General features: G+C 42.9%; 1 protein-coding gene and 1 long non-coding RNA gene across 6 annotated transcripts in view; one reads left to right on the top strand and one right to left on the bottom strand.

Annotated features, from left to right (window-relative positions):
- Positions 1-12,619, bottom strand: part of LOC309349486 — a 112,954-nt gene that overhangs the window by 13,437 nt on the left and 86,898 nt on the right. For both annotated transcript variants that reach the window (XR_014159953.1, XR_014159954.1), the window contains exons 5-6: positions 8,774-8,867; positions 8,055-8,133 (exon numbers count right to left, since the gene is read on the bottom strand). This is a non-coding gene — a long non-coding RNA (uncharacterized lncRNA). The remainder of the gene's footprint in view (positions 1-8,054; positions 8,134-8,773; positions 8,868-12,619) is intronic.
- The window catches only part of GALNTL6 (polypeptide N-acetylgalactosaminyltransferase like 6), a 455,987-nt gene that overhangs the window by 403,322 nt on the left and 40,046 nt on the right, over positions 1-12,619 (top strand). The window lies entirely within an intron of this gene.

Genomic DNA, 12,619 nt, shown 5'->3' with positions numbered 1-12,619 from the left:
ATACTCTGCTCTTGCAGGATTCCCACGAGAAAGAACATTTTTTCTATCTCCGCCAGTAATTTTCCCTCTGCAGCCATTGTAATGTCACTAATTCCCCCTAGGGGGCTTTCGGTTATTTAGTAGTCCTTTTCCAATAATCTGTTACTTTGTTATTATCAGTACTTTGTTTCCAATCGCCTCAGTTCAAATGTATCACCTTTAATTCAGAGAGTTGTTAAATAACAAAATTCTTTACTTTGTCCACCCGTTTGACAGCTTCTTTGACAGCTGTCAAACTCCTTTCACTTCTTCCTCCGGCACCCAAACAGGACACTCCCGGGTTTTGGGGGGGATTACACACAAAGTTCCAAAGTTCCTCCCTTTCTCTCCAGCACAAAATCTTCTTCTATCAAATTTGTGAAAAACTTTTAAATCATCAAAACAGTATTCATTCCGCCTTAATTCTCCGTTCCTTGCTTTAAATCGTCTATAAGTAGAGGGGGTGCGGACTTCCCTTTAACACATCCCCCGGTCGTGCCGAATTCAAAGGATAAAAATTTTTTAAAGTCCAAATTCCACTACTCACGGGTCCTTTGTTATCCAGTCCAAATTTTGGGAAGAAAGTCAGCGCTCTCCGGCCATGGCTTGCGGCTTCGCTCCACTGAAGTAGCGGTCTACTCTCAGCACCACGCCACTCTCCGTACCCTCTCCGTAGCCTTTAAAAAGGCTCTTCGTGGGTCGGGGAGGGCGCTTAAGGTGCCCACTGAGTCACCAAGTCCGCAGGCTTCCGCGCCTGCGGTTTCTGAGGGTCCCCGTGTCGCCGGCACGGCAAGACCCGTCTTCAGCAGAGCCGATTCCCTCCGGAGCTCGGAGGGAATCCGCCATTAGCCGTTCGCGCTAACCCGGAAGTCCTTTACAGCAGTACATTTCAGTCTTTCTGACATTCATTTATGTCACAATTTCTATTCTGCCTTTCTGCGCCCAGTGCATCCGAGACAGCTCACAAGGCAACTAAAACACCACAGACACAACCAAACAATAAAATATATTTGAAAATTATAGTTAGGTCCCAGGTTCAATCCTTGGCATCTCAAGACAGGGCTGGGAAAGATTCCCAGAGACCCACTGCCAATCGTTGTCAACAATACTGAGCAAGATGGACCTATCTTCATAGCTATAGCCCTTGACTTGTGCATGCTGATTTACACTTAAGCATGTACACTTAAGCATCCTTTGAATCTCTCATAAGGCAGAAAGTGGTCAAGGCAAAAGAATGTGACTGTTCTATTAAGAAAGCTAGATGCATTTGGAAAGTGTACAAGGTCAGTTCAGTTGTTTCAGAATTGAAAGTGTCATAGAGAATTACAGCGGAACCTCGGTTGTCAAACATAATCTGTTCCAGAAGACCGTTCGACTTCCAAAACGTTCGACAACCGAGGCGCAATTGCCGGCTGGCAAATTGCTTTTCAAAAATGGAGAAACACACCTCAGAAGTCGTTCGACTTCCGAAGCGCGTTTGAAAATGGAAGCATTCACTTCTGGGTTGTCAGCGTTTGGATACCGAATTGTTCAGGTTCCGAAGAGTTCAACAACCAAGGTTCCACTGTGCTTTGTTTATTATGTAGTAGGCATTGTGTTTAATGTTGTTACCGTCTTCCTGCACCCCTTGAAAAGTTCAGGTCTTGATGATGCTCACACCTGGCCTTCTTGCACTGTAAGATGTTGTTACTACAACTTTTTTCTGTGAGTAGCACTTGCATTTAGCTCCAAGTCATTGCCTAGTCTGATTTAATCCTCCATGATGCCTGCTCTGTGTTTACCACTGAATAAATTTAATGTGTCAGTCATTGATTGGCTTTGTTGCAAACCTCCTTATTCTCTTCAAGCATCAAAGGGGCCTAAAAGAAGCCTTTCCTTTACAAACGTGTTGCGTGCACATACTGAATTCAAGCATGTGCACTGACTGAATTGCACAGAAGCTGTTGGGGATGCCTCTCCTCCAGATTGCCCAAGTGGATTTGAGGGTGTTTTCAGCAGAATCAAAGTGACCCACATGAACTGAACTGGTGTCACGTAACTTCGAATCAATTCCATACTTAGAGAAAACAAAAGCTGAAAGACAAGAGGAGCCTACAAGCTAAACCAATGGACATTTTGTTTAGAGTACATCAGTTTGCACTCTCTGTTGTTAGGGTGTTTCAGAGATAAATGAATGCTGCCTCTTGCATCTCACAGTTCTGACAGGAGGCCTAAAGATTGTATTATCCCATTTCCTAGTCCCCTGTTATTTGTCATTGGAAGGAATATAATTGCAAGGCAGTCCATTGCTCTCTGTGCAGAAACCATGGCAACCATACTGGAAGCTCGGATACTAAATAGTCCCAACCTGTTTTGTTCAAGTGACAGATTCTTTGGAGAGGGCTGTGTTATGCTGGGCCCTCATTTCAGCCATATCTCTTCATTCATCTCATTACCATGAGCTGACCTAAGGGTCCACATCCTTCTGCATGAATATATTTTGAACAAGATATCAACAGCATTTTGTAGCATTTGCCTTGAAGAAATAAGAACTCACTCTGAGGTGTGTGTGAATGTAGGGAGCTCAGTAGAAAGTGCATGCGGAAAAAAGCATTTGGGGTGGGGATGCTATTGATGGGGCAAAGTAATGGGGTGTGGAAGTGAAATAAAATGGAGCCATGGCTTAGCATCATCTCGTGAGAGTTCCCAGAGATGGCAGCTACAGTGCTGCACCTGTGGTCCTGCTGCACCACCACTGAGAGCTAAGCCAAGACAACATAGTGTGTGCACACTGAGAGGATGACCTCCAAACCATCCTAAATATCTTTGCAGAAGCTTATGAAAAGCTTGGCCTCTCGCTCAACATCCAAAAAACCAAAGTGCTGCACCAACAAGCACAAAACAACCCCTCTGCAGCACCACAAATCCAACTCAATGGTGTAACATTGGAAAATGTTGATCACTTCTCCTACCTGAGCAGTTATCTTTCCACAAGGGCCGACATTGATGCCGAAATCCAGCATCGCTTGAGCTCTGCAAGTGCGGCTTTCTCCCGATTGAAGTGCAGAGTGTTTGAGGACCGGGACATTCACAGGGAAACCCAAATGCTTGTTTACAAAGCTATTGTACTACCAATCTTACTGTATGTTTGAAAAACATAGACCACTTACAAATGCTATCTCCAACTCCTCAAAAGATTCCATCAACGGTGTCTCTGAAAAAATTTACACATCACTTGGGAACTAATCACAGGCGAACTAATGCCAGTGTACTGGATGAAGCAAATATCACCAGTGTCAAAGCAATGATTCTTCAACATCAACTTTGTTGGACTGGTCATGTTGTGCAAATGCCTGATTATTGTCTTCCAAAGCAACTACTCTATCCAGAACTTAAAAATGGAAAGTGTAATGCTGGTGGTCAACAAAAGAGGTTGAAAGACTCTCTCAAGGCAAATCTAAAAAAATGTAGTATAAACACTGACAACTGTAAAACACTGGCCTGCAAGCGCTCCAATTGGAGAACAGCCTTTACCAAAGGTGCCATGGGCTTTGAAGACTCTTGAACTCAGGACAAAATGGAGAAACGTGATAAGAGGAAGGCACGCTTGGCAAACCCTCACCGTGATCAACTCCCACCTGGAAACCTATGTTCCCACTATGGAAGGACGTGTGGATCCAAAATTGGCCTCCACAGTCACTTACGGACTCACTGTTAAAACTGTGTTTATGAAAGACAATCTTACTTGGCTACGAGTGATCGCCAAAGAAGAAGAAAGTTTGTCTTAAGTGTGCTGTCCAACCTGAGCTCATGGTTTGTCTACTCTAGACAAACCACAACCTGAGCTCATGGTTTGTCTACTCCAGACAAACCACAAGCTGTAAACCCAGGAACAACCCTTGGATACAGCATGAGGTTTGTCTGGAGTGAAACAAACCACAAGCCTGGACCATCATGCTAAGCCAAACCATGGCTTAGCTGCTCACATCAGTGGAGCAGAGCAGGAGCAAAGCAGCTGTGATCACTTCTGTGGGAAGCCTCGTGCATCTGTGCTAAGTCATAGTTTGGTTTAGTGTTGTGTGCAAACAATCTCTTTCTGTAGACTGCTCAGGGGTGGAGTAGAAGAAAACAGAGTCTAGTGACCAGAGCCTTCTGTATAGGTAAAAAGGGATAGTAATGTTTAGCATTTATATTGCACTTATTGAACCAGCTACTGAGTCTTTGGGATGCTGGCAGAGCCCTTCAGCACTGGCATCTGCTCCAGGCCCCTCATATCAGGTGGGTGGTTCTGACAGTCACCATTCTAATTTCCCCAGTGCCCTGGATTGACACCAGGTCAGGCACTTTGGGGCATTATGGGAATTTAAAATGGCAGCTCACAGATGCTTTGGGAGTGCTGCTGTCGCTACAGCTCACCAGAGGGCATGTTGCCCACTGCCCCTTCAAACATTGAATCTTCCAAGTCTCTATCCTAACAACAGCCTTGCAAGGTCGGCCAGCATAATTTCCATATTGTAAATTAGAGATTGAAGCACAATGACTTGTTTTTAGGGTTTTGCACATGCAATTTCAGTTGGGGACTTTCTGGCTCACTGCTCACATCCTTACAATTTTGGGTCAGATCAGACTTCATACATGTTCATTACCTGCACATAATAAGGCCATCAAACTTAGAAAGTAAGTTTGGACTGTGTTGAGCTATGGACAAAAACATGCTTTGAACAGGGCTTTTTTCCAGCCGGAACTCAGTTCTGGCACCTCTCAGATGGGTGCCATTGCCATTCTAAGAGAATGAGGGAGGTGTTCATGGTGAGTTCTGATACCTCTTTTTCTAGAAAAAATAGCACTAGTTTGAAGAATACAAACTGAAAAGGAATTACAACTTTCCCATTTTGGGATGGAAAAGTGTTTGCAGAGTAGATAAACAAAAAAAGTATATGACTTCAGTGGCCTGCCTGTCAAAATGGCCTGTGGAGAGTGGACCTGAATCCAGTCCAACACTGCATCCACTTCACCACCCCTGGGGTGCATTTTGCAGTGACTAATTGCAAGATTACAAACTACACTCTACTTTTAGCAATGGCCAAATGCATCTTTTTCAGCTAAGTAAAATCTTCCTAAAAGTCTCTTCCTGAAATAATCTTGCTTAAAGGCTGATTGAAACATCCAGGCTAAATATGTTTGCGGTACAGCTTTAAAGTAACACGAAAGCTCATACCTAGAACTAACTCAGTTGGTCTTTAAGGTGCTACTGGAAGGAATTTTTTTTATTTTGTTTTGACCATGGCAGACCAACACGGCTACCTATCTGTAACTGGAACAGCAGGAAGCTGCTGCTGAAGACCAACTTTTTTACATATGTAAGAGAAGCAGAGGTTTGATATGCTAATTCCACAGTGTGCAAAGCTAAGGCAGAAGTACTAAAAGACTCTTTGAGCTATTAATATGCATGCTAACCATACCAAATAAGATTTTTTTTTTTAGCAAACTTCTCTATTTTTGTTTGGAGAGAAGCTCAGAACACACTTTTGAAAAGGGATGGAGAGGGCGAAGATTTGCAATTAAGTAAACAACTTAATTCTGTGGCTGGCCTAAGAGGATTTATTAATGGGAGCCTTGGGTGGGGTGGTGGGGGAGCTATATTAGACACAGATGCATGTAACAAGGTAGTGACAATGTTTATGAAGAAGCCTAAGGACGCTGAAATGCTGTGTCTTGAAGCAGATGGGAAGAGGTTAAGTGAGTGCTCAGCCCTGTCCCCCATTTTCTGTTTTTCAAAATGGACAATCAACTGTTCCCCCCTCCCTTGGTCCTTCATATGGAACAGCCTGACTTATAGTTCGCCATTGTCTCACCTAATTTGGCATTCAGCTAATGCATGAAGATCTAAAGGATAATGAAATACTAAAAAAGTTAAATGAAATAAGATACAGTCAGCCTGCAACTTATTTGGGGGTTATGTTCCAGGGTTAGAGCCTAAAGCCAAAATTGTGTATAGTCAAAACACATTGGGTTCAATGACAGGCGAGATTGCCGTAGTCTTTTCCCCCGGAACCCCTCCCTCTTTCTGCCATATATATATATATATATATATATATATATATATATATATATATATAAAATTTTGCCAAGCGCATAAATCTGAATGTACACAAGTTAAATGTGCACAAGTTGCAGGCTTACTGTATGTTAAAGCGTGTTGTAAGCATGGCCTTCTCTTCAACAATACTAATAAAGATGCATATTTGAATAGATGGATAAAGCTTGGATTCAGTCCCAGAATTTAGCCAGTCTGAAACTTTGAGAAGAAACCTAAACATTATAATTTACCATTTGTCTGCAGTCAACCATTTTAGCTGCAAGTCAGCCTTAATTTTGTGCTACCACTGTAGCCATGTCTCTTGGTTTTATCTGTTACATTTGACTGGTGTTGTTATTATCCACTGTGCCCTGATATATATGAAGCTTTGATTGGACACTGCAAGACAGATAATGTTCTACTGAACTCCCTGTTCCCTTGCCATTTAAGAACCCAGAACAGCAACAAAGGCGGTGCTTTAGAGATCTAATTATCTCCTTCAGGCAGTATATGTGTGTAATATTCTTATCAGATGTCACTTCATTGTCACTTATGCACTGCTTAGGTGAGCACCATCAAAGAAAGCAACCATATATATTTTGAAACTACGTCAAACGGACGTGTATACTGTATTGTAATTCACAGCAAAGGTAACTGCTGGTTTATTAAGTTCAAATCAAATATAGCACAGGGGCGGATCATTCAGCATAAATGTTGGTGGAGGAAAATACACCCCTCCCGTGCTCTTTTGTGATACTGACACGCCTGCAGGTATTCACGAACTGAAAAACCAGTTTCTGCTGAGGGCGGCAGCACTGATACCATAGGCATTTTTTTTTTTTTCATATCTTCTGGCGTTGTTCCAAACACAGTTCATGCTGCCATCTGTGAACCCTCAAGTTATGATGAAATGGTGGCAAGAAATAAAATGGTGTGCATGTGAACATATGGGAAAGAAACCGTACAACTGAGTTGTAGCCATGCTGACACCTTCCACCACTGGTGGGAAGGCAGTTCTTGGCTGGAAATTCTCCCTGACTTCTCCTTTTTGCCTTCTCTCTTCTGCCCTGTAAAGCTCAACTAAGTATTCAGATCAGGTTACCAGGAAAAACAGAGCCTCATGTCCATGCTGGCTCAGCTTATGGTCCTTTCAGTGGCACAAGCACCATTTCTCAGGATACAGTGGTACCTCAGGTTAAGAACTTAATTCGTTCCGGAAGTCCGTACTTAACCTGAAACTGTTCTTAACCTGAAGCACCACTTTAGCTAATGGGGCCTCCTGCTGTTGCCGTGCTGCCGGAGCACGATTTCTGTTCTCATCCTGAAGCAAAGTTCTTAACCTGAAGCACTATTTCTGGGTTAGCGGAGTCTGTAACCTGAAGCGTATGTAACCTGAAGCGTATGTAACCCCAGGTACCGCTGTATATTATATAGGCAACCCATCGTCATCTCTTCCATCTCTTGTCTTTTTTTTACAATTAGATTTATTAGTTCAGTTTAGTTTTTTGGGTTCCCTTTGTTCCTCACATTCACTGCTGCCTGATCTGTAATTATAACCAGACATGGCAGTATGTGTCTTAATTATGCATGAGTGACAAATGCCTTTTTAGACACTGTTCCCTGTGCTTGAGATCTAGCGTCAGTTCATCATTGCACTCTGGAGAGCAGAGGCCCTGCTCGTATACCCATTTATGACCCGAAGCCTGCCAATCCAAGCAGCAGCAATGGCTCCTGCCACCCCTGGGATCTCAACATCCCTTATTTTTATGGTTCTTTCACTTGCTTTCTGCTTCACCCCTTGTCATCTCTTTCTGCCTCTGCACAGGAAAAGCTGGTAGGAAATAACAGTGGTGGCTGGTGCTCATTGGGATTGGTAGGGCAGAAGGCAGGAAGGCCTGCAGTAGGAAGAGCAAAAAAGAGGCTGTGCCAGCAACTCACTGTTCAGAATAGGAATGGAAAATATCAATGTCGAGCTTACCTACGCAGGTTTTTTCCTGTTCCCATGTTGATTCTTGATCTTGCCAAGAGGCAAGGTGTTGTTGCTTTTTAGAGTTTTGCTAAAAATACAAACAATTCTCACATCATATACAGTCATACCTCGGGTTACAGACGCTTCAGGTTGTGTTTTTTCAGGTTATGGATGTGCCAAAACCCGGAAGTACCAGAACGGGTTACTTCCGGGTTTCGGCGGTGGCGCATGCGCAGAAGCCCCGAATTACAACCCGTGTCTGCGGGTTGCAAAGGTGCTTCCCGCACAGATCACGTTCGCAACCCAAGCGTCCACTGTATGCTTTATTATATGTATATTAGATGGATATTATACACATACACGGTAAAGCTTTCTTAAAGTGACCAGTAAACAGAGATGCAGACAGCAATGCATATAAATGTATAAAAATACTTACATATCAATGCTTACAAAGTTATGCTGTAGAAATATAGTACTGCATGAGACTATTTTTGCATATTGTCTGTATAAAATATGTATTTTTGTCATGCATTTTTGGTTATAATTAAGAGAGGCTTTTCTATTTTTTAAAAAATGAGCCACTCATATATAAGTGGGCACTCAAAGAGGTGATATGAAGGGAAAGCTAAATTTGGTCAGACCCACCATATTTCACATTTAAACCTTTAAAAAAACCAGTTTCCTCCTCCACCCCTACTTCAGAACAAGCAATATTTAGCAAATCTTACCAGATACCAAAAATATCTGTTGTTTGGTTGTTGTTACATATTAGATGTGTTAGGACGCTTGCTACCCAAAGGTCTCTGAGCATCTTACAACACACTGAAAAACATAAACACAAATGCATTGTTCCATTAACAGAATTCATACAAAACACCTGGGACTCAGCTACACAGCGGCAAATAAAATATTTTAAGTCAGTTTTAAGTGCAATATACAATGTGAAAATAGAAGGCGATGGTGAGCCTTGTGGAAAATTCAATGTATTTTTTAAAACGCTTTTTTAAAAAAAAGCATTTTCAGAATGGTTTTATGTGTGTAGATTCCACCCTGCAGTTCATTAACACAACAGCAACAACAACAAGCCCTTCCCCTTAACAGCCACCATTGTCAAGCATGATTTTTTCCCTCTTGGAACTGGGCTAAGAGATCCTGGATTGCAGGTCCTCAGTTAAGTATACCTGTTAGTTACATTTATATCCTACCTTTCTGTCAAGGTGATATACATGACTTTCCCCCACTCCTGTTTCTCTCCCCCATGCTTGGGCTCTAATTCTACTTATATCACAGGCAGGCGAGAGCTCAGCATATCGTTTGCAGGGAATGGTGTCTCCTGTAGAAGATCAGCTTGCACAAGGCTGCAACAACTTTTCTCGTGTTATGTGCCAAAGTGCCCACCCCCTCTCTCTCCCCTTATCAGTCCTACCTCAGCACTGCCATTTAGCAGAAGCCAATTATAAAGGCAGTGAAATGTCGGCATATATTTTCATTAGCATAATACAGCAAACAGCATAAAAATGCTAATTCTGCATCCCAACAGTTTAAGACTTTAGGAAATTGCTATGCAAATAATTATTAAGAGGGGTGTGTTAGGTTCCCCCCGCCCCCCTTGCCAAGAACGTACAGTGAGAGCAGCTAACTCAGAAGGGATATATCATTATTATTGCTGCAAGGTGTACACTTGCAGTGAAATACTGCTTTTGTTGGTGGAAAACCAATGAAGGCAGCACCCATTAATCACAAGGAGCAGGTTGGTGCATGCAGGTCAGCTCAGGGCAGAGAGCCCAGTCGGAGTTTTGGGTGAAGGCTGCTGCGTCGAAAGTGAGCAATGTCTTTTTCTTCTTGCAGACATCCTCAGTGGTGCACTTTGGTAATATTGGATTCTGGACTTTAATGGTCTCATGGGTGTATGTATTCCTTTGAAGTGGGATAAGTGACCCCTGCTGCTTTGGGGGACCCTCTTGGTTGTTCTGCTGAGTGGGGAACCAAAGCTCTGCTCTGACAGCACCACTTAACTCCCAATTGTGTTCTTTTATGTACGGTGTGCATGCAGACTATGCTAAGAAAAAAGAGTGGTGGGGGTTTCTATTCCTGTGCCAAAGTATCTGCCCAGCCCAATTCCTTAAGGATCAGGTCCATAGCTTTGGAGAGCTTTTGGATGCATCCCTCCATATGGGATCCCCACCTGGCAGTCAGTGTTTTAGCTTTGCTCACTCTTGGAAAAGGGAAGAGCTTGCCAGAATTGTTCGTGAATCTGCAACAGTTTGGGTTACTTCAATGCATTTTTATGCATGGAGCAGCCTTCAGAAGGCACTTAAGAACCTCAATTGGTTCAGAATACAGGGTCCAAGGTGGTAGCATTGGCAGGTGGGGTGGGCGGTTGCTGGTTCCTTCCCCACCCATAGGTGCCAACTCCTAGGGGCCCAGGTCCCTTTTCCCCCTATTACATTTAAGGGGCTCCCACAAAGTTGATGGGCAATGCTTCCTTCCTTTCTTCTACACGTTTGGACTTGGGTTTCCCAACAACTCCTGTAAGCAAACTTGTAAGAGGGTTGCTGGATGGCAGGAGAGCTGGGATCAAGAAGTGGGGTGAGGCGGGGAATAAACCTTCACCAACACTAGGTACCTCTGTTGTTAAAATCGAGGGGTGGATGGGAATTATCTGCCCACCACCACCAGTATTTTATTCATGTTAGTGCCCCTGTCCTCACCCTACATGCAGAAGCTTCCAACGTGTGGTTTAGAGAGCACACATAGGTCAGAAAAAGTGGTTCTACCACAATGCCTCACCCCCCCACCCGCAACATTTGAAAAGGGATACCATTTATGACAGATCTAGAACACAGAACCTTAATTGGATCCAGTTCCTCTCTTGAAAGCCTCCTTTTGTTTCCCTGGCTCCTTTGCAGTATTTGTTTTGTTTTAGGCAGCAATCCCCCTTAAAAAAACCTTATGTGGGGCTGTTGGGAGGAGGGTGGTTGGACTGAGCAGAGACCTCCCACTTCTGCTGGCTCAAGTAGCCTGATGTCACACTGCCAGCATGGACTTCCCCTCCTGAAGCCCATCAAATATGCAAACAACTGTTAAGCCCACCACCAGTATTCCTGACAACAGAGCCTGGTGGATCCTGAACTGCTTTCACATCCAGCACCGGCCAACATAGGATCCAGAACTAATCTGCCTGGTCCCCTTAACCTTCCACTGCTTCTGCCATGAGGGTGGTAGCTCCATCCAGAGTTGCTGCAGCAAGTTCGGATTGCTGTGCCTGTGAAGAAAAGGGTAATAACCTGTGGCATAGTTCTGTGGTCTACACAGGAGAATATTTTTATTCTAAGTTGGGTTTCAGGAAAATACTTCTCATTCTTGTTTATATTGGCTGCTGGCTCCTTGCTATAAAAGACAAGTGTTTCAGTTTTACAGCTTGCTCATTAAACACCATCAAACTTTTCAGGCATTAGCAGAAGTCCCCTTTGGGTCTGTTACATTTAGAGGGGTGTGTGTGTGTGTGTGTGTGTGTGTGTGTGCAAATTCAGGCTGCTTCTCTATTTTAGCACAGTGTGGTAGTCCAGATGATATTAAAAAATCCATTTTGAAGGAGTATTGATCAGGTGATGTGTAGGGAGAAGGGATTAATGTATTTTGAAATGATAGTTAGAAAAGTTATTTTATTGGGAGGAGCAATGGTTGGAGGAAAATAGAGGAGACAAGTCAGCTTTTAAATTTGTATTTAATTTGTAATAATTTAGTGACAATTTGTTAAAAATCGTGGAAAATCATAAAAATAATTAGCAAAAAAAAAAGAGCACTGATCTTCCAGAAGAAATAAGAAATAAACCGTTGGAATAACGTTGGAATAATACTGAAACTGATAATAAACAGAAACTGCTGCTAAATGTACTACAAGCCAGCCTGAGATTCATTTCAATTACGGCATAAAATGTACCTCCGATGTGTGTTGCAATTTGGTTTTTTGGTTTGATGCCTGCTGCATGTGCCAAATGTTATTTCCTCTTGGTTTTCACCTCCATATCTCCAAGACCCTTCTAATTATTCCTATACACTAATAGTAAATTCATTCTCCCAATATCCTTATGGACCCCAAACAGTGCCAGTCATGAACAACCCTAAACAGGGTAAACCCCTAAAATAGCCCAACAAGGTATTAGCACGCTCACAAAATTCTGACTGTTGGCAAAGGGATGGAAAACCTGGGGAGGGGAATGGAATGGAGCGTGGCTGGCTGAAACCAGGAGCACTTAATGCTGCAATGTTTCATTGCAGTTCTCACTTGTTTTCAGATTCATGTAAAAGCTGGTAAGAGAAAATAATGGGTGAGAAAGTCTTATTGGAACACTTTCAGATGTTGCTGGCCATTGTGTGTCTTCTGACTGAAGCTCAGTCAGACTGTTCATTAAAACTGTTAGTGTTTAGCATTGCTCACTGAACCCATCTTCTTAATCTACAATGCTTGTTTAGTTGTAACATTTCCACCTAAACAAAAATGTTTCTGTTTATTTTGAACCGTAATTACTTTTTCTTTCCTAGGTGAATCAGACTTCTTAATGAGATTGCAA

This window comes from Podarcis erhardii (assembly GCF_964252035.2).
Source record: "Podarcis erhardii genome assembly, chromosome: 9".
NCBI lineage: Eukaryota > Metazoa > Chordata > Lepidosauria > Squamata > Lacertidae > Podarcis > Podarcis erhardii.
Note: the sequence above shows the minus strand (reverse complement) of the source record. Positions and strands in the feature narration are given on the sequence as shown.